The sequence below is a fragment of the Agelaius tricolor genome, unplaced genomic scaffold (assembly GCF_023055355.1).
Source record: "Agelaius tricolor isolate 1412-34295 unplaced genomic scaffold, bAgeTri1.0.p SCAF_16, whole genome shotgun sequence".
Lineage (NCBI taxonomy): Eukaryota > Metazoa > Chordata > Aves > Passeriformes > Icteridae > Agelaius > Agelaius tricolor.
Window position 1 is genome coordinate 2008968 of NW_027269276.1, and position 27642 is coordinate 2036609.

A 27642-nucleotide genomic window follows, 5' to 3' on the forward strand; every position below is an offset into this window, starting at 1 on the left:
TCGAGGCAGCGTCTCCCCGTGCCGGGGCTGCTTTAGGCACTGCGAGCTGCCCGTGCCTGCCCGTGTGTGCCCGCTCCTCCAGCTGCGTGCGTGCCGCTACTTGCAAACCCGGCACCTTGAAATGGGTCCAGAAGTTTGCATGATCTCCCTCTAAGCACATCTGCGGAGTCTGAGAGGTCTCTGCTCGGGAGACCGCGGTGTTTGAGCCGCAGGAGGCAGGGAGCCGTGCTTTCCCCCCATCTCCTGCCTCTGCTGAGCCACCAAGTGTTTCTGCCTCGGCTACAGTTTGCTTCCTCATTCCCACATGTTCGGGCGGCAACCTTGGCATGCCGGAGTGGCAGTCTGATTCTTTGTCCTTCTAGGCTATTGGATGTATTTTACTTGAATCGGGCAGAGAAAAAAACCCCAAAACACATACACAAAGCCCAAGGCATCGGGACTAGAATCCCCCTTCCCCGAAACAACAAACGGTTAAATAAATAACGAGATGCCAAACCAACCATCACCAAACGAATAAGCCAAAAATCAGCGTCAGCGCCGCAGGAAACGGGAAAGTTTCTGCGCTCTGAAGCTGGTACCGCACGTCAAAGCGAGAATCCAGGGGGAGGGGAGCGGAGCGCAGCCTCAGCCCAGCGCCTGCGAGAGCTGGGAATGCGCTGGTGCGCCCAGCCCTGCATCCCGGAGCGACTGCCCGAGAGATGCTGCTGTGACTTGGTTCTGCGCCGGGAAAAGAACGGCTCCGAGCCCCCTCCCCCGTCTCCTCCCGCCCTCCTCTTCCTTCCCCCTCCCCCGGGTCCTGCGGGGAGGCGGGTTTAAGGTGGGTCGTGTGGCCGCGGTAACTTTCCTAACAGAGCCAAAGAGGCGCCCGGAGTCCCCCGCAGCAGCATCGCCCGCCCGTCCTGGGCAGCGGCACCGGCGCGGTGCCCCCGTGCGAGCGGCCCCGGCTCGGCCGAGGCTGCTCGGGCTCCGCTCGCCGCCTCTCGCCGCCGTCCCTCGCCGCAGCCCCGCGGAGCCGGACCCGGGTCCCGCCGAGGTAGGTGCGAGCCGGGACAAGCGCTGGGCGCTGCCGGGAACGCGGCACCGGAGCCCCGTGCCCGCAGCTGCGGCTCCCCACGCCCCGTTTGTTCCTGGCGCTGCTGCGGGGCAAGGAGCATCCTCTGCACCCCCGGCTGCCAGGGACGGAGCCCCTGCCCTGCTCCTCCTGGAACTGCCCAGGCAGCCAGGACGAGCCGGGGGGAGGCAGTCTCTCTCCAGTCCCTTGCCTCAATCTTTGCGTTCTCGTTGATGCTTTTGGAAGTGCTGAGCTAAGAGATGTGTGCGTGGGTGAGATCTTACGGCTTTATTAGGACTCTCCCCTATCAGCGCTCCTCTCAGAAGCCGCTTCCTGCCCCCCGCGTGGTTTACTGGGGTGTTGTATCGGCACGAACTTTCTTCTGCTTGCAGGAGACGGGTTTGGTCCCCTCGTGTCCCCGCGTGTCCCCGTCCTCGGGCTGCTGCGCTGCGCGGGCGAGCGGACTCGGGCTGGCGCTCGCTGCTCGGATTGTAGTGGCTGTAGTGGCTTCCCCTGCGTGTACCTGCCGGGGCTCCTGGTGGGAGAAGGCGTTTGGGGCAGGGAGAAGTTGTAGGATGCGGTGTGTAAGCGACACCTGCGTTTCTAGAGCCTGGCAAGGGGGTGGAATCTCACTCTCACTGGTGCTGCTCGCTGCTGCCAAACATTGCCTTCTTTTGCCTAGGCAGGGCTCTGGCCACGCTGCCAGATGGTTCCTAACAAAGAGAGAAGTTTGGCAGTGTCAGGACATGGGCCCGCAGGGACCGCGCGCAGCTCTGGCGCCTGTGCTTGTCTGTGCCGGGCACCCAGCGCTAGCACGGGGCACCCGACTGACCCAGAGCCGCGGGCAGGGCATCCGTAGTTGGGAACCCAAGGCAGCCATCGCTCCTCGGTAAATAAATCTCCTGTGATCACTGTGATCACTGCACACTGGGCTGAGCCCGTCCTTCCTCCCCATAGGAAGAAAGTCCGGAGTTAACTAAAAGGAGGGCTACAATTCATGTCTTTATTGCCCCCGACTTAGAACAGAAGTATGTAACACACAAATTAGCGAGAATGGAGCAGCCTGTGTGCCTTCCACGACCTGTCAGATGGGGGAGATCCCACCCCCTGTCATGCTCAGTCCTGTATTTTGTAATAGAAATCTCAGGTTAAGTGGCTGGACATTGTATCTCAATTTCACATCATTGGGCTAAGGAAATCTGAGAAGATCTATGCTGGGATATTCAAGTCTGAGTCAGAATCCTTCCCATGCTTAGATGTCTCCTAGAGTCCATCCAGAGCTTTGCTGTCCCTCTTGCTGTTTGGACCTTCCTCCCATGTCTACTTTGTAATAAAATCCCACAAATTTTCCTTCTCAGAGTAGTTAGTGCCTGCTGGATGGATTCTTTCAGGTCTATTGCCTTGGTTATAGTGCTGCTAAATAAAGGTGACCAAACCGACTGAACAGCCTCACCACAGGGCTGGATTTTAGCCAATCTTTTACAGAGCACAGATCTGTTCTTGTTTATGAACAAGTTGATGTTCATGGGCCCTGCTCTGGAGTCTCTTAAAGTTGGCGTGGGACACCTGAAATTGTCTTTGATGAGGTTAATAAATGCTAATAAGCATGTGTGAAATATGTTTGCAAAATCAGTTTCAAGGCTTATTTGTCAGTAACAACCTCTGGAGGCTTCTTCAGTGTTTAAACTCTTAAGTTCAGTTTCATTGCTGCTTCTTGTTGATACCTGAATAATTGGTTACAGAATTGCAAGAGTTTTATGGTGAAAGTGTTTCAACATATGAAACATTGAAATGGTCATGTGGCCATGATCTGTTTTTCTGAACAGTCTCAGTATTGTCTTTATTTCCAGTCTCTTCCAGTCACCTACTTAAAAAAATTCTGTCATTTTAGTTAAAAAATCCCAATTGGCTGCTGTTAAATACTCACTAGTAGGCTGCATTACGTTGCTCCAGCTTTTTACTTATGAAAAAGGCCTAATTTGATCTCTTGGTTTTTTTTAAAGTTAAATATAAATTAATTGTCCAAAGAATCAAACAGAAGCCAACAGTCCCTTTTAAGAAGTCCCATATTTACTGTGAGTGAGGCACTCAGCTATTTTCACTTTGAACAATCCATCGTGCTTTAAACACCAGGCAGCAGAATTAATATTTAAGCAAATGCATACGGCAAAACTATAAATCACTGAAAACAGATAATTATATTGGAGCTGTGAAAATACCTTCGAGTACAGTCTGAAATAGCATAAACTATTTCTCTCTAGCGTGATCACAATTCTTGCAAACCTTTTATCCTTGTATGTGAAATCATTTCTAATTCTGTGTTCCCGCAAAGCATGTGCTTGGTTATTGTTTTCAAAACCATGTGGTTTGGGTTACTATTTGAATATAATATTTATGATACTACTTTGGTTGTTCAGCTTAAAAAGGGAAGTGCTGCATACCAGTGCATATTAAAAAGCTTCTGTGTAATTACTACTTTTTGCAGTGCTGCTGTGCAAATCTCTGGGTCGGGAATTTAAATGGAGATTTTACAGAGTTCACAGTTACTTCATATAAAAGCCATAAGTCTCCTTCTAGAAACATGGGGGCTGCAGGCACTGGGGAGTGTGGAGTGTGGTGCCTGCACTGGTTTTTACCTTTTTCTTATTGCAGCATCTATGCTTGCCATTGGCCTTTGTGTACTCCCAGGTGCATGGAGTGTGGTGGGCTCCCCCAAACCATCATCTGTTGGTCCCCTTTGGGTCGGAATTACCTATTCACACATTTACTGTCATTTTGTCCTCTTATCCAAATATGTCTGTTCTGCTTGCACCTCACAGAGGAGTGCATGAATGGAAGGCACTTCCACTGCCCCTCTCTGCCTTGCCTATCCATGCAAAGGAACCTGTGAGGCTGCAAGAGGCAGAATCTGTTGCCAATTCAAAGCCAAAGTCCCTGAGAGGTTCTTCAGGGATGGTGATGGACCTAAGACCATGCTGTAGATGCCTGTAGGATTCAGGTCTCACAATCCCCTTACGTTCCCCAGGGTATCCTGCCTGGTCTCCAGCTGCTGCTCCACCAGAATTCCATTGTCCTGGGAGACACTCATTGGATCTGGTGCTCAATGCAGACATCTTGGTTTTCCTCATGTGTCCCAAATAGCGCTTGGGATCCCTGTAAACCACAGCATCCTGCCCTGACTATCTCACATGGTTCAAAAAATGGCTAATAGTAAAACCCTGAATCAATGACATAGTTACAATTACCATTGTGAATAAATGAGTTCCCCCAGAAAGGCTTGTTCAGACATTAATGGAAAAGATAGAAAAAATTCCCTTTCATTGTTCTATGCCGTGCAGACTGACCATGCTTCCAGATCCACCCGTATGCTCCTCTGCACAAAACTGATTGAAACCTCAGTGGAGAAGTTCTGTATGTTAAAGAGTGAGACATGAAAAAGCTTGTAGAAAATTAAAAGAGCCAGTCTCAGAGGAGACAAATCCCAGACAGAATCAGTTTGAGATTGCCAGAAGAGTTCAGCCACATGACACTTCTCTGTGAATCCTGTGAGTAATGTACAATCGATGTGTGCAGGTAGAGAGGAGGAATTTTGTTTAAGAGTTTGTAGAATGTGACCGTTACCTTATGAATTACAGCTAAAGTACCAAATTCATGAAGAGACAATATCCCACACTGCTGTGAAGATCAGACTCAGTAGCTGTGAGAGTGGGTGCAGCCCAGAGAATCTGAGGCATTCAGTCAAGATGACCAAACACAAGTGCAGAATTCTCCAGGATGAGTGTGTTTACAAACACTTGGATCTGACCAGTAGAGCTCAGCCCTCCAGGCAGGTTCTCTAGGCTGGCTGCTGCTCTAAAGGGAAGCTATTGAAATTTGTATGAAAGCTTCTTTGTGAGCGAGGCAGAGAGGTACAAGATGAAGGTCACCACTTAGCCCGCTCACAGAAATGCAGCGGGAATGAAGAGCTCACCCAACTCACACCAGATTGCAAACAAGAGCAGAACTTTAGGGCTCACTTCTCCCTTTGCAGTAAGAACTAGCGCTGAGAATTGCTCCTGGCACCAGCTCGAGAACAAAGGCTAATGAATGAATGAATAGGCACGAGGCTGCAATGAGATTCACTGCTAAACATGTGCTCTGCCTGGAGGAGGAGTAAGAGAGTAGCTGAGAGAAAATAGTTCTGTGCTCTAACTTCACCTAGTTCATTTTCCAGTTCTTTTTTCACCAAAAACATTTCATAAGGGCTAATAGTCACTCCGAAAAATATTTTAAAGGGTCAAAAAGGCACCATAAAACTTGTCAGAATATGACAGCTGACAGGTTGCCCAAGTGAGGAATTTGTAAACAAGTTCTTGTGTTGGTTTTTTTTTTTTTGCTTGGTTTGTCTTATTTTTGGTTTTTATTATTTCGATATTTAACTGGTAGATATGAGTGGAAATAGGTTCAGGTTCTCCTAAGCTCAGATATTCAGAGGTTTTACTTAGCCTTTTATCTTGGATTCCTTGTTAAGATCTAGACCTTTGCTAACCTCCTCCTTTATCACAAGTCTTACAGAACTTAATTTTTTGCAAGGTTTATGGAGTGTTGTGAACTCATGAAAATCTGATTTCTCTGGAACACAGATAGGAGGAAAATGCTATAGAGAAATGATCAGGTGGAGTATTGGAATTCACTGTGGCCTCCTAAAGGGGCCAAACCAGGAAGGGAAATTAACAGCTTTAAAGCTTTTTAAAGAGCTTTAAAGTTAAAGGATGTAACCTATTTCTGTAGATTGCAGGGATGGATAAGGTGTTTTGGGAGCATATCCTACTTTTTTTATATGTTTGAGTCTTTAACACTCACATCTGGTTTTGAGACAATTACTTGAATAGTAAAAACTATTGTTTGGATGTTGCTGTTTTAAGAGCCTTTAAAGCTTTGTAGAGGTTTTGATACAAATATTTTTTTACCAGTATAAAACATGGAGGTGCACTGATATAAATCCAGTGTAAGCATGAGGAGAATCAAGTTCTTTATCATGCTTTTAAAATCTACCAAGTGAGGGAAGCATGGATGATTTGTAAGTAGTCAACTGGCATATGGTACCATTATGATAACATCATGTTCACAGCACTTTCCAGATTGATATACAACCTTTCTAAAATAAGCTCTGCAGAAAAATAAAGAAGAATGTAAAGTCATTTAGCAGCCAGCACGCTGTTGGCACAGCACAGGACACTGGGAGGTGACTTCTCTGACACTCAGTGTGTCACATGAGTTGTGCATCACAGTCTGGTACCTCCTGACAGGCAGCCACTGCACAAAGTGCCCCTGCCCGGGTGCTGGGGCTGGACCCTGCTCTCTGGATGCTTTCATTGCCATTCCACAGCCCTGGCCAGCTCGTGGCGTTAGCACAAGCTATGGGATTTGTTTCTCAGGAGGAAGTCCAGAGTTAAGGCCTTTGTTGGCAGTGGGAAGAGAGAGGCTGGGGTTACCTGGGGATGGAGAGTGAATTATCCCCTAGTTCTGGATGGAAATATCCAGACTGAGATGGGAACTGTCTCGCTGACCTGCTGTGTCATTTATAGTTCTCGAGGAACAGGAAAACCATCAATATTCTCAGAAGCAGGAGCCTTGACAAGACAGACTGCAGCAATGTTTCACTTTTCAAAGGGCTTTTATCTACTTGCCACAGCTAGCTTAATTCTGTTAAAGAATTAAGACAATAATACTTTATTGTAGCATAAATTTTACTTTTGTTTGCCTTCATTTAAATGCACAAGTTGTAAATATCATTTTAAAGAAGTGCTGGCTGATTAATTTGAACTTGTATTAACTTCTGTGAGTTAAAATGGATATGGCAAATCAAAACCATTAAAGTCATAGCACCTTCCATTCCTCAGACTGAGGAAAAATATCTGATGTAGCAATATTCTTCACCCCTTCTCTACTTCTAATTTCTTTTTTCTTGCATATTCCACGTAGACATCTTAGCATCCAAACAGGACCAGTCAGTTATTTTATAGACACAATTCAAGCATCAGAAAATGTAATTCTTGGTGTTCTTGTGCAATGTTTTCACCAAACACCATGTGACCAGTCATGCCCTGAAACTCCAAGGAGAGAGGAGTTCTATGCCTGTATTTATTTGCAAAGGTTTGGGTTTTTGGAGGCTTGTTTTGGCAGGGGATGTCACCTTTAGGATGAGTTGCCTTCTGGACATGACACCTGCTCCCCTCCTCCATGGAAATCTGGGAAATCCAGGTAGTCCTTGGCAGGCTGCTGGTCCTGACCAGGCCAGGCACCCAACTTTTGTACTTCAATTTGGAGAGATGGATCCCACCCTTCCATAATACTGCCTGCTTTTCATTTTACTTGTGAAGAAAGACTAAAAACTTTATGGTAAATGAATGAATGAACAAATTTGAAAATTATCATTTGTAACTCTGAGCTTCAGTTTAGACATGATGAGTTTTGATAGCTGTAGTGTTCCAGAATGACAGAGCTGAGCATATAGGAAATAGGAGCAATGCTTTTGCTGTTTTTCTGTAAGCTTTCCCTGATGATTTTTGGATGTAGCCCTAACTAATGGAGGTAATCTTTCAGCTGGAAATGTCATTGCACTGAGTTATGTTGAACTTATTTTGAGGAGCAAAGTACAGTAACTGCAGTCACTGACCAGAACTACTGGTAATAACTTTGCCAGAACACTGCAAAGTACTTGAAAATTAAATACTCCAACAAATCAGTTTTCTCTGGTGGTGGTGAATGTAAATAACCTCAGGAAGTCCTTTTGGGTTGGATTCTTTAGTGCCATTATAGTGTCTCAAATGATGTGTTATATGTTGGGCAGGGAAGACATCAGCAGCCTATAGGATGTGTTAATAGTAATTGAGGATTGATTAGATGGAGTCTGTGCAGTGAGGGCTACTGGGAACGTCACCAAAATGACAAGAGTAGTGAATTACATTTATTAAATTATATTTATTATCATTTATTTATATAATTTATTAAATTATATTTACAAAATATTCATTTATAATAAATAATGCTGGTCAAATATACAGAAAGATTTGTGAGCTGCACATGGAAGGAGACTCATTTGCAGTGCCTGTTGCAGGAGAGGATCCATCCACTTGTTACCCAGCACTGGGTTATGAATGCTGCAGGGCAGAAATTGTGATTTATGGGAACTGAGGTCTGTGCAATGACAAAATACCATCTGCTGCTTGTGGTCAGAAGGTAGCAAATGAGTGAATGCAGTAGGTGTTCTTAACAGTTGAGGCAGATGCTACATCCATTCCAATCCACAGGAATCTGGAAAGTTTTATTTTTCTTACTCTATTTTGATTTATATTGTACCACTCTGGCTCATGAAGATGTAAGTGAAATTTATTTCTCAAAATATGTTCCGTGGGATTGTTTGTGGATGATCTGAGCCCAGCCTGGAAACTCAGCTTGTTCCTCTTGCTCTGATCTGTAAGATGCAAAAAATGTGGGAAATCTGAGTAAGGGGCAAACAATGTTAAACAGAAAGGCAATGGGAAATAGCCTGGCAGGCAGAGGTGTGTGGGCAGGAAGGACACAGAAAGCCACTTATATATAGAAAAAAGTGAGAAAAAGAAACACAATTCAGAAAATAAACAAGAAGGGACAAAGAGACAACTAAATAAAATTCAGTAACAGATTAAAGGCTCACTCAGAATCACTGACTTGAGAATGTGAAGTGAGGAATCAGATCTGTGTATGCTGTGCAAGAGCCTTTTGCCTGACAGAAAGAGAGAGAAATAATTAGCAGGATGCTGCTGCACTGAGTAGTGTCCAGCATCTAACACTGATGCTTTCTAGACAATCCAAGCATCCTCCCAATTTTTTGCAAATGGGTTTTCCCCCTGCTCTCCTATGGTCCTGCAGGTCTTTTGCCTTATTCCCCCAGCCTCCTTTTAGGCTTTCTTAAGGATTAAGTTTCCCACTTGAGGGACAGCTTGGTAGAGCATTAACCAGAGGAGAATTTTAGGGTCTGTGTTCCCCTTGTAGTACAGAGCTAAGGTTGGGGTTTTCTTTTGCATGCAGGCATTGAAAGGCAGGAGATGTACTTAAAATAATGTGCACTGGAAACTGAATATAAACTCGTAGCTCTGTTGACTTTTGTAAGAGAAAGATGTTTGCACAGGTGCTGTGAATGGAGCAGGCTCTGGGGCTCACACCCAGCCCAGCAATGAGCAGGCTGCTGAAGGGGAACATCCTCAGCTTGCAGAGGTACTGCTGACATAGCCTGGTGTATTTAGCCAAAGGGATATGGAAATGTGGGCTCTGATTGTTCTGTGCCACTGAACTGTGCTCAAAGCAGCACCCAGAGAGGGAAGGGCTGGTGTGTCTGGGCTGCTTTTCCTCCTGCTGATGGAACATGGGCTCAGTTTGGCCATTGCTTGGTTTTGCCATTGCCAACAGGCAGCACAATGCCTGGATTAGTGCTGGATTTACTTCAGTGGATCCATTTGGGAACCATGGAATCATAGAATATCCTGAATTAGAAGGGACCCACAAGGATAATTGAAGTCTGGCTCCTGGCCCTGCACAGGGCACCCCAAGAATCCCCCATGCTCCTGAGATCTTTGACTCCCTTTACAGAAAAGTTACTTTTTCAAATTTAAAAGCATCTTCTTCCCATATTTCATGGTGCTTGCATACCACTTAATTGTTCCACTGGGTGGCAAAAATAAGAAGTGCTGTGAAGTCTTCAGTCCTGCATCAGAGCTCTGGAGAAGAAATGGTGCAAATCAGTGTGCATAAAAATAGCCCTGTTAGGAGGGAGGGGTGAGCTTGACTCCTTGTGTGTGAGGGTGAGCACATCTGCTCTCCTGAATCATCCTGGGGAGCAGTGTGAGGAATGCAGCCTTTAGAAGTTGTGTCACTTCAGGTAACACAGGCAGAAAGATGTTTGAGCAGATGTGGTCCCTGCTCAGGCCACCTGACCCAGCCAGGAGAGAGCAGAGCTGCAGTGTTTGCATTTCACACTGAACCCCAGCTGCCAGCTGGACTCTTCCCAGCTAAAATCTTGGACATCTGTGTAGGAATTCAAAGAAGTCTTGTGTTGCATGTTGCCTGTCATACAAGAAAAAACCAACTTTGATACAAGTATTTTCTTATATTAGCATAGTAGCTTGTCATTCACTATGTAGGAATTAATAAGGAACAAAAAATTCTTCTTGTCTAACTAAAGCTAATTATTGTAAGGGATGGGAAACTGAGGAGTTTGGAACTAGGATAAGGTGGTCTTGTGCCATTCCCCTTCCTACTGTAATATTTTCAATTGCACATGAGATTTCAATCCATACAATGTAAGCCAACAATATACCCTGTGTGGCTCACTGGTGTGTTTAACACACTTTATCAGTTTGCTGTGTGAAGGACAACACTTGTGGTTGTTTAAAGCCTCTTTCAAACTGAGTTTCAAACCAAGTCCATGATGGTGGGAAGTGCTGGCAGCTGAGATATTCAACTGCACTGAAGCCTTGTGTTCTTTGAAGATGAGATTTTTAGAGATATGTGGGACAGTGAGTATTTAAGGACACACAGTTTCTATACATAAAATATGGAGGCCTTCATTCTGCTTGAGACCCCTGAGCACTTTAGTAAATTTGATATTAAGTAAGAAATGTTACAACAAATGTTGTTTATTTGATAAACCTAGTGCCAGAAAAAGTGATGTGTTACAGGACCAGGAAAGGAGGAGCCTGTCCTTGGCTGTGCCAAAGGCTGCCTAATACCACTGCCTTCCATTTTTTGGGCATTCTAATGCTCCTGATATTTTTTTAAATCTTAACATATTTGTAGAGTGCTCCAAGATCCTGTGCAAAGTTCTTGGGAGCACTGTAGGCATCCCTGGGCAAATTAGTCCTGCATTAGCTATAGATCAGTCTGCTCTGCTCATTTCTCTTAATTTTATGGAGGTGACTGCTGCCAGTTGCTGCTAAGTCCAAAGCCAAGTAGTTCTGTTCCAGTTTGTTGCTGTATTTTGTGCATTATTGGATGATCATTGCTTAATTTCAGAAGACCTGATTGTTTTCTCAGCTATCTGAATTCTGCTTGAAAATAGAACTTGATACGTAAACAAACTTTTCTTCTCTGATAAAATCAAATTGGATTTCCCTTTTAATTTCTAATCAAGCAGAAGCTTTCATAGAAAAAAAATATTGTGAGCAGGAGAAACACTTCCAAGAAACTATTTAATCTTAGATCATCTGTAGCAGCATTGATTCCACTCAAAATGCCCAGAAGATGAACACAAACACAAAATAATTCTAATTATTTAAAATATTGCTTGCTGTGATAGAACTGTGAGGTACACACATCTCTTTTCCTCAGCTGGGACAGGATCTGGTTTTGAGCCACTGTTTGATGTCAGGTGTCTGCTGCTTCAGCTTTTCTAACACTTGTAAGTCATTAACAGCCTCACTGAAAACCAGCTGAAGTTAATGAGTGTATTTCAAAGGACTCAGGATTTGGACCTAAATAAAGAGGCACTATGCTGGTAAATGCTGCTCAGTGTCATTAAAATATATATAAATTAAGTAAGATTCTGTTGCCTAATTTAGAAACCAAAACACAACCCAAACTATCCCCTCAAAGTGAAACAAGTTGTTTTAAAAAGCAGCATATAATGGAACTCCTAAATGCATTTCTAAATATGTAAATTCTGTTAAAGTCACATTTATGTTCCCTTAGTCAAGCCACTTCCTCATGATATGTGCTGTGCTAATCAATATCCAAATAGAAAGAAATTGAACTTGCAAATGATGAGGCACTCCTTGGGTTTCTCCACTTGCTCCCTAAAGCTTCACATCAAACACAGTAGACAAATCTTCACATCTAAATAATTCATCTGCAAATGGTGGGAACATTGAGGAGAGGAATAAAAAGACAATGTTGTTCCATGCTAAAATACAATAATGCATTAAAATTAATCAATTTCCTCCTGCTGGGGAACAATCATTTAGAAAACATTTTAATTACCAAAACTGAATAATGGGATCAGTGTTTTTGAGAAGGTTGGATTCACCCTACTGAGCACTGGAGAATCCTCTTCACAGGAGCCCATAAAAATATTGCTGTTTTCAAGTTGTTGCTTTCAATCATGATACTTCTGGGGAGAAATTGGATTTTTTCACAGCAGCTTTTAAGGAAAACGTGGAGTGGACAGCAGGCCTGTGTTAACTGTTCTGTGCCCAGAGCTTGCCTTGCATGTGCTCCTGTATTTCTATTTCTTTTGGATGAGAATTTATTGTGCATTGCTTAATACATATCTAAAATCAAACGGTCAAGCCAAAAAGTTTGGCTGCAACAACAGCCAGTGTTGTGAAGTTGTAAAAATACCATTCTTGTATCTATATTCAGCCTCACAAGGAAGGAAATGTGCAGGAATCAACCAGTCCAGTCCCTTGTCTTGGCTGACAGTGGTGTTCCAGGAGAGTGGTCACGGTTATTCCATTAGGGATAATGACATTGAACTTCAGAATTTGCCATGGAAGAACCTGCTTTTCCCTCTGATGCAGGAGGGTCTTGGTCTTCAGCTCTGATCTCCTGGGCATTTTTCAGAGATCTGAATGTTAGAGACGTGAGTCACTCATTTTAGAACATCTGGTGACTCCCAAGGAATAGCCACTACCTGGCCATCTGGAAAAGTTGGAGGAGACTGTAACAGAAAATGTGATTGTAGCAGTAATTGCTGCCCATAGATGGGGTATTTTTGTCTAAAACAGTTTATGCCACTTATATTTTTTCCCTATCAAACTGTGGAAGTTTGGCTTTGCCATAAACATGGCATGGCAGGCACAGAGTCACATTTACCAACCCTAACCCTAACTATTACCAGAGTCACATTTACCAACCCTAACCCTAACCCTAACCATTACCAGAGTCACATTTACCAACCCTAACCCTAACCCTAACCATTACCAGAGTCACATTTACCAACCCTAACCCTAACCCTAACCATTACCAGAGTCACATTTACCAACCCTAACCCTAACCATTACCAGAGTCACATTTACCAACAGGTGCCCAGAGAAGCCATGGCTGCCCCTGGAAGTGCCCCAGGCCAGGCTGGGGCATTGGAGCAGCCTGGGATAGTGGAAGGTGTCCCTGCCCCTGGGACAGGATGGGCTTCAAGGTCTCTTCCCACCCAAACCATTCCAGGATTCTCTGACGTGATTCTATGAAGTCCCACAGCCGAGGGGATGGGAAGGATCTCAAGGAATACATTTCACAGGAAGGTGACGGAAAATTGTGCATGGGGTGTTTGACGTGAGAGTGGGTGAGAACTGGGATTAGAGTCAGTGCCACTCGTGGGAGGGGCACAGGGCTTGGCAGGGCTGTCCTGGAGCTTTTATTCCACAGCTGAGGACACGGGGCAGCAAAATGATGAAATAAAGGGTACCTGGGTACCTGCTGAAGATTGAGTCACCTGAAGGATGAGTTTGCTGAAGCTGCCCTGCACGAGTTCCAGGATCATTTACACTGACTGGGGCCTTCAGTGTGTGCTCAGGGTAAGCTTCCATCTCAGCACTTTGCTGAATCAGGATATTAAGTTTGCAAAGAAAATTAAAATAGATTCACTGAGAATGATGTAAATCTTTATGCTCACAGTAGGGCACAGAAGCAAAGTGAATATCCTGGTAATAAAAGTACCTTGTAAGTCGTGGAATGAACAAAGTTCCCAGAATGATTATTACATGCTGTATTTTCTGTTTTGGATTATTGAAATAGAATTACTGAGAATTAAATGGTATAAAAGGCATTTTCTTTTTTATTTTCATAATTATTCTTTCATCCACATAAAACTTTTTTCTATCTTGAAATAGTCTTGGTTGGTACTGAAAATTGCTGTAGCATAAGTAAAAGCAGTCTAATTGAGATTCATAAATCCACTTTTTAACAAGTACAATTAGGAATAGTTATCAGAGACCAGCTGGAAAACATTAGAGATGAAAATTTACCATATGAGTTTTTTTATGTGTTTGAGACCTTATTTGATACCAAAACCTAAATTAGATCACCAGAGAAATGAACTTGCTATTTGAAATCTAATTTGTACACAGAAAGTTAATTCCGAATATTCCTATTGGTAAAAATTTTTATTATTAGATCTTGTTAAACTGCCTATTTTTAATGGAAGTCTGACTTTCACAATGCTTTTCCTATAATTAAAATATGAGAAGTAGCAACTTGATTATATTGAGTGCATTTATGTCCAGTGGCTGTGTAATAAACTTTGGTGCAAGTCAATTCTATTATCTATTATGATTTTTGGAAGTAGAGAAGTTTATTCGGCCTAATTCCAACCCAACTCCATTCAAAGGAATTGTTCAGATGGTGTGGCTGGGATGAACATTTTGAGAACCCAAGCACAGGGTTTTAAACAAAATCACATACAGCCACTTCAGTATCTATGACTCACATTTTAAAATTCTGTTAAGTAAAAGAGCTCTTGAGAAAATATATTTATTTCTTAAGAATTTAACAAATAATTCATGTTGGTTATGTAAAATGCTCAATCACAATCAATAGAGGAAATTATGGAAAATCCATTCTCAACTTTTGGTTGAGTTTTCACTTTCCTCCTGTTGCAATTCAGGTTTTATTTGGAAAGTGCTGTTGCCACAAAGAAAGAATGCTTTTAGCCTAATTGAACTGAGTGTCTTTAAACAACTTCTCATCAGTCAACTTTGAGGTGTTTTTTTCTTATTTGTGCTTAATTGTATTTCCCGCCTGGAAAATTGGACAAATCAATGTAAAAGCAAGAAGATAATTATTAATTTTTTAGGACAAATAGGTAAGTCATGTTAGCTACAATAAGGCAACTGTGAACAATCCAAATCAAGGACGTAAATTCACTGCAGTCAAATGTTTTACACCATTGATAGATTTGACACGTTTATTACTCATCTAATTAAATTGTGCATGCAGAGCAGGCAGGAACCAACAATGTATGCAGATGTCACATGGATATTTAGTACACTGCTGATTAAGATCAGCTCGTTTACATCACACTGGGCTGATTTGTTATGATCAAACAAAGCATGTTCAACAGAAAAGACAATGATTGAGCCAAATTCCATCCTCTGGAAGTTGGAGACTCAGCGGTTTTACCAGGCTGTGTGGGTGAAATTAGCAGGAAAAGAGGGCAGGAGCAGGCAGATGTTCTCTTGCAGCCCTTGTTTGGCTGGGAATGCTCTGGGAGCACACAGGAGGTGTGGCTGCCCCTGTGGGACTCCCTGCACTGGGCTGGGGACAGTTCCTGGACAGATGCAGGGACGTGTGGTATTCCTGTGGCCACAGTGCCCCAGGATTTGGGACACGAGAGCTCGGGGAAGCTGCTGAGGAAAGCCAAACTGTCCATGGATGGACATTTCATGTTTAAATCTTTGTAACAACGAACCTATTGAGACTACAGCAGAACTCTCTGAGTTCCCATGGTGTTGGCACAGATCCCAGTCCCCACTCAGGGGCTCGTTGTTCATCTGCCCTTCCAATGCCTGCAGCAACAATCAACTCAGTCCCTCAGCAGCAGGAGCTGGGCTTTCCCTTTTTGTCAGCCCTCTCCTATAACCCATTCCATGGTGAGGCACAAGAGAAGGGGAGGAGCATCCTTGCCTCCTCCTTGAAAAGGCTTCCAAGCTTTGCTGTCAGCGAAGGGAGGCCAAGGTGGGTGTTCCTGAGCTGGGTTTTGTCTCTCTGCCTGTATAACTCAGCTCAAGCCATGGCCACAGTGGCATCCAGCTCTCAGGAAAGAAGGGTGCACCCAGCAAGGACTTCATAATTAATGTTTTTCTGTCCAACTTTATGAACTGGGTTATCATCTCAGAAGGTGATTTTATTTGTTAAGTAATCAAACTGGCTTGTATTCAGTCCAGAGCCATTTGTATTGGGCAATTAATTACCACTTTTTATGCCTTCCAAATTTACTTTTGAAAGAATTGCATTGCCAGGGGCTTTCTATTTCTGGCAAGACTAGAGTAGTGCCAGGATTGGGGTACACACATCCATATGTGTCAAATCCCTGCAGGAGCCTACTTGTTTTATCATGGAATCCTGTGAAGGCAGCTAGCACAAGGATAAATACCAGGGAAAGCCTGTTCTTGCCAATAATGGAAAGCAGAGATGTGAAGACTTTGCTCATCATCTGGCTGGAACTCCAGAAAGCAGAATTTTAAATGTGGAGCTTTTCTGATTCCCAGCCCTTGAGTCTGTAGTTTTTGGCACTGACTGAATCAGAGAGAATTTGAGACCTGGACTGGGACTGTTGAGGATTTGTAACACAGGAAGTGGCATTTGGGAATTCCATGTGTAAATGGGCAGATCCAGGGTGCTTTCCAGGCATCTCTTAGCTCAGCACCACCAGAGCTATAAGCCAGGAAATAGGATGGAAATGATCTAGATGACAGATCTATGTTTAAGAAGAATAATCACAGGTTTCAGAACATTTGGAGGTAAAAGCAATCGTTTCTAGGGACTTTTTTGTTTCCTACTCTCAGAACTGTCGAAGAATCTAGTAGGATTTCAGACCTTTTATTACTTTGAGCTTTGACTTCTTGAGAGTGTAGGGGTCTGCTTGGTTCACTGGACTGTGTCTAAAACAAGAATCTTCCTTTCTGGCCCTGCAGCCAGGAGGAGACAAGGAGATTGCTGATAAGAAGTTGATAATGTTTTAGTTTATACTAGTATGTTCTTTTAGAGCTAAAAAGCTGATGTAATTCAGCAGAGACACCATTAACTTCAGCAAATTTAAAGCACTTCTGTAAGAGAGCATGAAACTCATCCCATGATTTGATTTTGCTGCTGTATTTTCAATCTGGTTAGGGAATAACTCAATAACATTTTCCAGTCAGCTCCAAATTAAATGCAAAATCTTTGTTCTTCAACTGAATAACTTCTAACTTAGAAATAGCCAGAAATATCCTTCCCTGAACATCCTGTACCTGGAGGAAATGTTGTGCCTCATACAAGGAATGTGGTTTTGGCCACTGGTAAAAGCATGTCCTATGGCTTTGTCTCACAAAATACACTCCTTTTAGTGTGAAACTCTGCCATTACCCCTCTTAATTCACTTCCTTATAGAACTTACAAATCACTTTAGGTGTTTCTCATTTTTAGCTTGTATTTTAACCTCTTTTTAGTACAAATTCCCAGCCTATGACTATAAGTTTATCAAAAGAAGTTGTATATATTCCTATACTGTTTGTGTTTCCAAGTACTCCTCCTTCCTTATGTCCAACACATCTGAGCCTTCCCAGGCTTTACGATGGTCTTTAAAATTTAGATTTTTTCCTGGTCTACTTTGGTGATTTTATTGCCTCACTGAATTCTTCAGTGGTGCAGAGGAAATGAGCATTTAGGACAAAAAGGAAGGGACCTTAAAGGGACCATTCCAGTTGCTTTAGGTGTAAGAGTGCAGGTGGAAATATGCCATTACTGAAGGTCTTCCTCTTCTCTGGAGATACAATTTTTTTTCATTTTACTACAAACTATCTCGATAATCAAATCCAGCCCAGTACAAGACATGAGGTCTCTTCTTGCTGTGGCCAAGTTCACATACATAATTCCTTTTAATACAGCAGCACATCAAGAGGAAAAGACACCACTTGGTGCTCTCAAACCTCAGCTTCAAGATTAAAACATTCCTGGAGCAGTTGTACATGGATCTGTCTGGTGTCAGAACATGGAAAAGCACATTTTTCAGTCATTTAAAATACATCAGTCAAACTGTGTCTGAGTGTACCTGCTGGCTTCATTGACCCTCGTGTTTTGAAGAAACAACTGGTTATTGGGATATAAATGTAGAACTGACTGACAAGATGAGCACTTCTGATTTACATCATTTACAGTTTCTTTTGAAAATGAGGACATACTTTGTAGGCATAACTTACATTAAATTATCTTTGAACCATCTGCTGGAACATTGGAATACTTTGAGTGATGCTTTTCTGGTCATCATTAGGAAATATTTCAAATTGAAATCTTCCATTGTGGGAGAGAAATCTTCAGGAAAATTACACTCTTGTAAGTTCTTAATGTAATTAGAAGGACTGTTCTCAGATCTGTGAGCAGGGGAGTTTAGGGAGAAAATAGGAGATAGAAATATACCTACATTTATATATTTAAAAAATTCAGTGTATGTGTGTATATATATAAAAAATAGATTATTCAATAGATTTTATTTTCTGGAGTTTCCATTCCCTTTATTTCGTTAAGGAAAGGCCATTTTTCCCATATTCCATTCCCATTTCCCTGACAAAACTGTCCATAGTAGGTATATATTTAGGTATAGGTGGTACAATGCACAGACAGCAATGGGAATATCAGCAGCTTTCTGTAGATTTTGGGATCAGTATTCAGTTGGAGGATTAATGTAAAGCCATGTCTTTTTTTCTAAGCATATAACAGAATAAAAACCCCCAAATTACACCAGTACCTAAAAGTTATAATTACCACAGGCGACCTTACCATAAACCGTAGGAATTTTCTGGGTTTTGAAGGCTTCTAAACTTCTGTGTGAGGAGCTGCTGACCTTTGCAGTGTGCTTTTCTCTAGTAGCAGAGAAAGGTAAATTTGCCCATGACAACTTCCAGTCGTTTCAGATCACAGGGAGAGTATTTCTCAAATTAACATGACAAAGCTGTGCTGAGATCATGAAAATGTTTCTTTGGTCACCAAAAGCTCCTTGTTTGAAGCTGCTAATGGTGCTGTGCTAAAGCCTCAAGCTCTCTCCCAGTGTCCCCTGCACACCCAGGAGGTTCTGGAGAGCCCTCAAACAGTTCCATGAAGAATGTGACAGCCAGGGCTGCACAGACACAGCTCAGGGGAGCTCTCTGGAACTCTTCATTTTCAGCTGAAGGGCTTGTGTTATTCTGAGCCAGAGGAAGCTGCCTCCTCCTCCTCCTCCTCCTTCTCCTCCCCTGATAATCACCACAAGATGTTTGGTGCTTCCAAAGCAGGCTGAGTCGCCCTGCCTGGCTCAGTCAGTTCTCTGCTTCTCCTGCTCTTGATGGAATGTCATTCAATATCAAATCTCTATTCAGTTCATTGCACAGCAAAGATTGCACTGGGTTGTTTGGAAGCATCTTTTTTTCCTGGGGCAAATGCACCACATTGTGTAGGATTGGCAAAAGCTCCTGTTTTGTGTCTCTCTCTAGCTCTCAGGCGTGCCTCATCCCACCCTCTGCTGCTTTCAGTCTGTCAGAGGCACCATTGTCCCATTTTTTACTGGGGAAGCCACCTCGAAGTGCCTTTGATGAGAACAAAGGAATAGGCAAAGCCATGTGGCTGTGCTCGAGCAGGCTGGATGCAATATGGACCCCTGAGATTGGGGTGAGACTTCAGGAACAATGTCTCACAAGGGTTTTTTGTCATGGAACAAAGATAGAAGAAATTCAGTGGATCTTCACTGGGGCAAAACTTGCACTGAGGCAGCAGCTCGGGGGAAGGAATGTAACTGAGAAAAAACAAAGGAAAGTCTGTGGGTGTCTTTTTGTTTCATCTTCTTCAGCAGATGTTCTCAGTATTATTCCCCATTTCAAAATGGGGAATATTTTACATTATTTATAACTATTATATTATTCCTCATTCCAGAATGGGGGAATACTCAGTCACTCCCAGATTAGTCCACACAGGTTCTGAGGAGAGTCCAGTGTGAGTGAATAAAACAGGAGTGTGAACCTGCCAAAGGGAGCCTCCTGGGGTGGGTCCTTGGCAATTCTTTGTAATTTGCAGGTCTACACTTCAATATGTGTTTATTTTTAATAGACCCTTAAGTCAGTCAATGTCAAAGGGAAAAGTGTTGTGAACTCCTGAACTGAACTCTCATCCACACAGAATCTGCTTTGAGAGAGATCTTTGCAAACGGAGCCATCCAAAATCATAAAGAAATCCCAAGGCCACAAAAAAGATTTGGAAAATATGTAACTTTAAAATCACAATGTCTTAATCTTAACTGAATGATGGCACCTGTGTCACCAAGCTGCTTGAAATTTGTTTATCCTTTGTTTCACATGCCCTATCCAAAAAACCTGTGCTCGGGATCTGATCTACCCTTGGCTTGCCTGATATGATAAAAAGCAGCTTCCTGCAAAATCTCTCCATCTCTGTATGTTGAAAGGACATTAATTTATGAGTTCACATTCCTCTTGCTGTGACACAATCCCTGCTTTGTGGAGGGCTCCTCTCCATCCTTCATGTGCTCAGCCTGGAGGCAGCAACTCCCCAGGCCCCTCCAGCAGGGGATTCTGCAGCCTGTGCTGGGAAAGGGGCAGGTTGGGACTGAGACAGTTCTTGGGCATTAAAGAAATTAATCCTGAACTTATGCACCAAGTGATCCCAGACCAAAGCCTTTCTGTTCCATGCCTTATAATGGTTTGAATGATCAGAATATAATGGAAACTCTGTGATATATTTATTAATATCTTCCCCAGAATTAATTCTCTTTAAAATATTACTGCCTCCCTTTTTTCAGGCCTGCTGTTTGTGGATGACCTTGCCTTTTTTCTTTTCAGCTGTGCCCATACACATCACTTGTAGCTTCCCACTGTAGAGCTATAAATCCTCAGCAGCACTCGCAGACAAGAACAGATGATTCAGTCCTATCTGCTGCATTAATGTACAATCAAGCAGAACTTAAACCACAAAGGAAGCCTTGTTGGCTGTGTCATCCCAAGGCATGAGGCAGGAAGTGGAGAGACAATACTGGGCATTTACTGCACAGATGAACAACTTTTGATCTTGCAAATCTTCATGCGTTTGCTTTTATGTGATTCTTACATAAAATCTTGCATGGCTGCTGCACCATCACTGAGTTGCTCTGTATGCAGCACATCCCATGTTCCCTGTTTAGAAAGCTAAGCACAGCCTTCATGGGAGATTTGGAAGAGCTTCAGTGACTCCTGTGCACCATGAATTTGCTACTTTTCCAGCTTGTATTTTAAGCTGAAATTCAGGAGAAAGTATCTTCTTCTTTTATGTGCTTTGCGGTGTCACCTTCAAACCATCTGTAACTGGCCTGTGGAAAAGGATCTAGAAGTTTGCCAGACACAAAACTTTTCCTCACCCAATTTCTTTCTGCATTTATTGATGATTTATTATGCTGTAAAATTTCCTCATTTGGACCCTGAAATATTCTCCTCCTTTCTCATAAAAAGAAAAATCTTCAAGAGCAGTTTTTAAAATTTATAAGTGGAGGAAAGCCTGAGACTTGTGGGGAACAGGATTTGCTCAAGTTTCTGCAGTAAATCAGTGTCAAGTGACAAGCAGGACCATTCTAATCCACTAGAATCAGTCCAGATCATTAGTTTATTACAAACACTCTTTAAAGAAATAAGCAGGATATTTTTTCCTTCAGTTCTTTGCTCTGTGGTAGTTTATATTTTATTGAGATCATCCAGCTCAATGAAATCATGTGCTTTTAGTGGACATTCCTGGCATAGAAATATGTTTCAATGCTCTATTGATCTACCTGCACAAGGCAGTCCAACAATGCAGTGTAACTTTAATTCCTTTTGATAGTTTGCTCTTTCTTGACTGGCTCTGCATCTTCAGAGACTCAGTCTCCATGCCTGATTAGTATTGTAATTCTTATATTATCTTCTTATACGGTGGAAAGTTCAGATACCTGTTAGAGAAAGTGTGTAAAATCTTTATCTCCCCCTCTTCCCCTCCATTCCTACAGATTCGACCAATGCAGAACCTTGACACCTTTTAAATCCTTTCTTAAAAGCATTATTTACCTTCTCCATGCTCCTTCCAATACAGGAGCTATGGGGATTTCAGGCTGTATTGAAGTGATGGAGTTTATGCAAGAGCAGTGTACCTGCAAAGCAACTTTGCAGTCCATTCATTAACCTTTTTCTTTTTTTTTTTTCCTCATGTCCATGTAACAAATAGTTGCCATTTCCTTCTCAAGAGAGCAGATGTAAAATAAAAGCCACTGAAGATCAATGCATAATTTTTGGTGTAACTTAACATCCTGGCCTAAATGGAGGTTTTGTCTCCTGACACAGCACTTCTTTTATTTCATTTCCTCTGAATATTATATCATAACAAATGTGGTGCTTCTTGCAGCATGCTTTAATGTGGAAATCCCAGTGTTAAAAATCAATGAAGTTAATTAGTAGTGATGAATGAGTGAACATTAATTGCCAGACTGGCCATTAGGATTGCGGGCGGTCAGAGCTGTCAGAGGGCTTTAACTGCTCAGCCTCAGCTCAGATTGTTTGGTGCTCTGTAGGCAGTTTGGTCAGTGTATCATAATGCTAATTAAATGCCTTGAATAGAAACTATTCATGAAGGATGTAAGTTATCTATCACCACATCTGCAAAAATACACCAGTGTATCTTTTCTCTCTGTTACATTAACACGGTGATTGTCCCACTCTGTGATGATGGGTCAGTCTGGAGCAGCACAGTTGACTTCATTAGAATTATTTGAATTTACTACAGTGTGACTGAAATAAAAAACCTGTCAGTTGTGATTTATTTGCTGACTTGCTGTGCCTCAGATTCTTCTTACTATTCACTGAGTAACTCTACAGAGTAAACAACCAGGGTATGAAAGTGACTTTTCCCTGCTCCAGTACCACAAGCAATGAGGCAGAGCTGTGCAGTTATTTGTACACGGGGATGGAGCAGACCCTGGCATTGCAAGCAATTAATACTGATTTTTTCATTATCATTTCCTGTCTATGCTTAGCATTGGTGATGTGCAGGGCTTTCACACAGCGTGTCTGTGGCAAAGTTTGATAATGTCACAAAGCTTTAAAAGCCCCCCCTTCCCTTTCATTATGTCATGAAAGAAGAAGAATGCCCAATCCCAAAGAAAACTCTTTTCTTCTTGCATGACATAACCTCTTTCGTATTTGAAAGTGTAGTGCCAGAAGTTGAATTGCTTGCTATTTAATCTTTACTAGAAGCAGCACAATTTAGCCTTTGGAGGGGAGGAATTGGAGAACAGAAACAAACAGAAATACACGACTGTCTTTCTGGTACAGATAGCTATTAATGGACTCTGAGGCAGGCCAAGCTCTTGCTCAGAGCACAGCAGTTTTTTATAAACCAACAGAGGGCTTTTGGTCTATGTGGCATTACGCTTTCCTGCTTCTAAACAAAAAAGAAATAAAGCTTGTGTTCACTTGATGAAATGTAAACTGACTTTCTCTAAAAGGAAAACTCTTGCCCTCACAGTGGGTTGTGCAGTTACTTTCCAAACTGAGTCGGGGTAACCGATATAAGAGTCAGACAAATTATCAAATATTCTGAGAATTCTAATTTATCCTTTTTCCTTTGTATCTCCACTTGTCTGATATTTTCCAGCCAATATATTTGAGTAGAAGGGCATATTTATACTCTGTAAATGAACCCTTCCCATGTCAGCAGTTGGGCTGGGTGGGCTGTGACTCAGAGCCAAAATTAAGTGTTTGTTCTGAGAAGCTCAGCTCAGTGTGGTCAGATCACAGCTGGAGCACGTAAATTCTAAATGCAGAAATTATAACGTATTCTTGTGGTCTAGATTAGTTGGCAAAGTATCTGAAAATTAAGAAATCAACATGCTTCAATTACTTGCTGGGTTTGAAAATCTTTCTCTAGGTACTGCCTGTGTCCAAACTCCCACCTCACAGAAAAGCTGTCCTTCCACAGCCTGGATAAACAGGGAAATCCCTAGCCAGGTTTTCCCATCAGGCTGAAAAGAAAGGAGGTTATGAGCTGAGATTTCAGAGATCTCTCATCTTTCCCTTTCCTTGTTTAAAAAAGATAAAAAAAGGAGAAAGTTAAACACAAAAAATGTTCACATAATACTGTGAGCAAAGAAAATTAGGATTGGGAGACAAAAAAGTGAAACCTCTTCGTTGGGTCGGAACTACATGATCTTTGAGGTCCCTTCCAACCTAAGCCTCTCTGTGATGATTTGTATGATTCTGATTTTAATTTCTATTCTCTACAGATGGGTGTGTATGCAGCCTCCTGGGCACTGCAAGTGAATGACATTTAATCCTTGGTGCACTAGAGCTTGTCTGAAACTGTCCTATAAGTATTATAATAAATCAATTAGAGGAGAAATTTTTAAACCAATCAATTTTGATGTAATTATCATGTTGGTGTTCATTCCTCAGCAGACAGAACAATGAATCCTGAACAGCTTTTGTTTTATTTATATCAAATGCCAATATCTTAAAATAGATTCTCTGAGCAGCAGAAACGTTCTTCCTGTGGTTTCCTTCTATGTGGGGAATTTACACCTTGGGATGAGCCTTGTTCCAGTTCCTTTTGGGCTGGAAATGCACCAGAGCCAGCAGTGGCTGTGACAGCAAAGAGGGGACCAAGGAGACCCTGCCAGGTGTGAGAAGTGCCATGATCTTCTCCCTTCCCCTCCTCCTGAAGGCAAAATCCAACTTCTTTTGTCCTTGGCACTCAGCTCATCTGCTAATGCCACAAATTGATTTTGAGTAGGATGACCTGGTAGCCACACATGTACAGCATTACAGGACCAAGGAAAAACGTTTTGGAGATGATAAAAACACCTCAGTGTGTTGTGTGTAAGAAAAGGGCATGAAAAGATAAATTTCCAAGCTTAGGGCTTGGAGCAAATCTTTGTTTTGGATGTATTTGGCTTTAGGCTGTGAGCTGCCACACACATCTCAGGGAACAGAGAGCAAATTCCTGCCCCAGCCGTGGTCTCTGGCTGCAGGAGGGATTACCTGAGCACATCTGTGCAGTGGCCAAAATGCAGATTTACTGCAGCCACTCTGCATCTTATCCTGCAAAATCAATCAGTCAGTGAGGCCTCATTTCCTTTCCAGCTCTTTGATTTGTTCCTGTATTTGGAGGAAAGGTGAAATGTGTGGTTTAGCACAGACCATGAGGGAGAATAGCTTCCTGAGCTTTGTCTGGAACGTCTCGGGCACAGACACTCAGGTGTGCTCTGTGCCCAAAGAGGACCAGCCCTGGTGTCCTCAATCCCCAGCTTTGCTTTCCCTTACACACAGAAACTGCCCTAAATGTTCATCACCCACCAGTGTGAACCAAGGAGCAAATGTAATAGCTTTCAATGGGGTTGGACAACACTCCTGATATTCAGTATTTTTCACCTCCAAGCTTTGGAAATATGGGATGGTTTTGTGAAGCTCTTTTGTCTAATGGCAGCTGGCCAGACTCGCTCAGGAAAAGTTACAGATTCTAAGTTTCTCAGCAGTGAATTGTGCTGACATAAGTAGGCAGTGTAAAAACATGTGAAAGACAAGGCTTTGCTTTTTTTTCCTCCTAAGACTGGAGAACAAACTACAAAAGGATTTCCTACTGCCCTGAGCTAAACTGGGTACTGTGGGTCCTGTGCTGGTTGAGTTGCTGCCCAGAGTTCTCCATCTGTCCCACTGGAAGTCTACCTGAAAGGAATGAAAGGAGCTGTGAAGGACACAGGAAAGAAAAACAACCCAGGAGCAATAAAAAGAAAATAGGGAAATCTGACATTATGCTAAGAAATGGTTTTTTCAACTCCCACGTGAAAATCTATTCAAGGATTTTTCATCTAATTAATCTAATTAAGAATCTAATTAATATATTTTTTATTTAGAGGATTTGCATGTTGCTATACAGCAAGATTTTGAATAATTTAGGTTTAAAATATGATTTTGCTGGTCAATAATGAATGGAAAGCAGGCAACATGATTAGAAGAATGCATTTCCTGAGCAAAGGTCCCTTTTCCCATTCTCAGAATGCGTGAGCAGTGCACAATCAGAGACATAATTCCAATAATAAACTGCCAGTGGAGCTCGCACCGTGTGGACATTCCAGTGTGCCTTGGTAAAGCCCTCAGATGAGAAAACTGATTAAAATTTTAGATTGTGACATTTCAGTGGGAAATGTAATTTTTTTTTTCACAGAAAAAAAAAAGTTGTTGATTTTGGTTTGTGTTTCCACCCCAGGTTTTTGCACCCAGAGCAGAGCAAGCAGTTGGGTGATTATGATGCCTTGAGAGGCTGGCTAGAACAGAGGCTAGACAGTGTTAAAGGAATAAAGTGGGGATTTATTAAAGGGCTTCAAAGGATACACCTTGGGCAGTACAAGAGCCTGGCTGTGGCTACACCCACGATGGACAGCAGGTCACACATTTTCACACTTGTATAAGTTTTGGTCCATTTCCATATTGGGGTTAATTATCCAATTCCAGCTCCAGGTTATGCAGTCCCATCCTCCCAGATTGCTCTCCTCAATTTGCTGTTTGCACTTTTTGGGCCTGAAGCTGCAATGGTGTCCTTGGTTCTGGGGCTGGAAAAGGATTGTTGTCTGACTGAACTGTGAGGAGAACTTGCTAACACTCTGAATGAGGTTCAGAGTTATGTACTAATGCAGTACAGAATCTGGAAAATATAAAAGCCATCAGTTAAGGGTGGCCACAGCTTTGTTCTCTTTTGCTGGGTTGCAGCAGAGGCAGGTGCTGGGTGACAGCCCTGGAGATTCAGCTTTTCTCCTGTGGTACCCCTGCTCTCCTTCCCCCACAGCTGTCCCTGTGTCCCCTCCCAGTGCCCATGTCCTTATGAGCTGTCCCCAGCAGAGCTCTGGAACGCAGCCTTTGTTGGATAAATGGCTTCAGGACAAGGGTGGCAGTGCAGCCTCCCTCAGTGCCTCATGGCTTCTCTGAGGTCAGGCCTGGAGACACTTTCTAGATGTGGTCAATGTTCCTGAGCATGTCACAGCTCTGAGACACTGCCTCCCTCTAGCAGATCTGGGTGAATTGATACTTTTTAGTATTTACTTGGTATTAACTCTAGAGAAAGTTGGACAGCTTTGCTGGTGTTTTAGTTAGTTTTAGTTTTGCAGTCAAGCAGATAAAGACACTCACCTGTTCCATTTGCCTGATTCCATCAATTAGACAGATTGGCAGATGAGGAAGTCACAAAAACAACCTTTTCTGCCTCCTCATTACTTCAGTGTGAAATTGTTCTTGTGGAATGTGTCATTCCTCCTGTGGGGACTCTGGGAAGGAGTCTTTCCACACCGTGCTGTATTGGGTGTTTGAATATTCTTACACACTTGGCTTAAAGTGATAGATACTTTAAAAAATGGCAAAAAAGTGTATTTTCCTTTAAAGCAGCTCCTAATCAATAAGATTTTGTTTTGCCAAGTGTTTTAATATTCAAATAGCATTATTACAAAAACCACACCACTTGTTTGAAGTGAGTGTCTGTTCTTTGTCATGTCCAGAACCTCCTGGATGTTTGTTTTGATAATTTTCTTAGTAAGAAGTACTTCTACTGCTTCAGATCCTGCTTTTTCCAGTACAATACTTCAATGAAATATTCCATGAGGTAGAAAAGACATCTGTCCATGTAGATTTGAAAGGAGACAAGGTTGCACCTTAAACTTACAGAAGCTAAACACCATTATTAAATTACAGCATCTGTGCCGTGGAAATAAAGATTTATGATAACACAGTGGTAAAGTCTTTTCTTCTGGAAAGTAATTCATTTAAAGAGCTCACTCATCTCATCTGGAACAATACTTATTGAAAGATTTGGACTTCAGTTCATACATCATCCTTAATGTATTCTTATCTAAACTCTGCCACGTT

The 27642-nt window shown here is 42.5% G+C and overlaps 1 protein-coding gene across 6 annotated transcripts in view; it reads left to right on the forward strand.

Annotated features, from left to right (window-relative positions):
* Positions 1-292: 292 nt before the first annotated feature.
* MEGF11 (multiple EGF like domains 11) overlaps positions 293-27642 on the forward strand; it is a 254494-nt gene continuing 227144 nt past the window's right edge. For 5 of the 6 annotated variants that reach the window (XM_071441163.1, XM_071441165.1, XM_071441168.1 and 2 more), the window contains exon 1: positions 824-1033. The gene's annotated coding sequence lies outside the window, so the exon portion shown is untranslated. The other variant, XM_071441164.1, reaches the window with a different exon arrangement.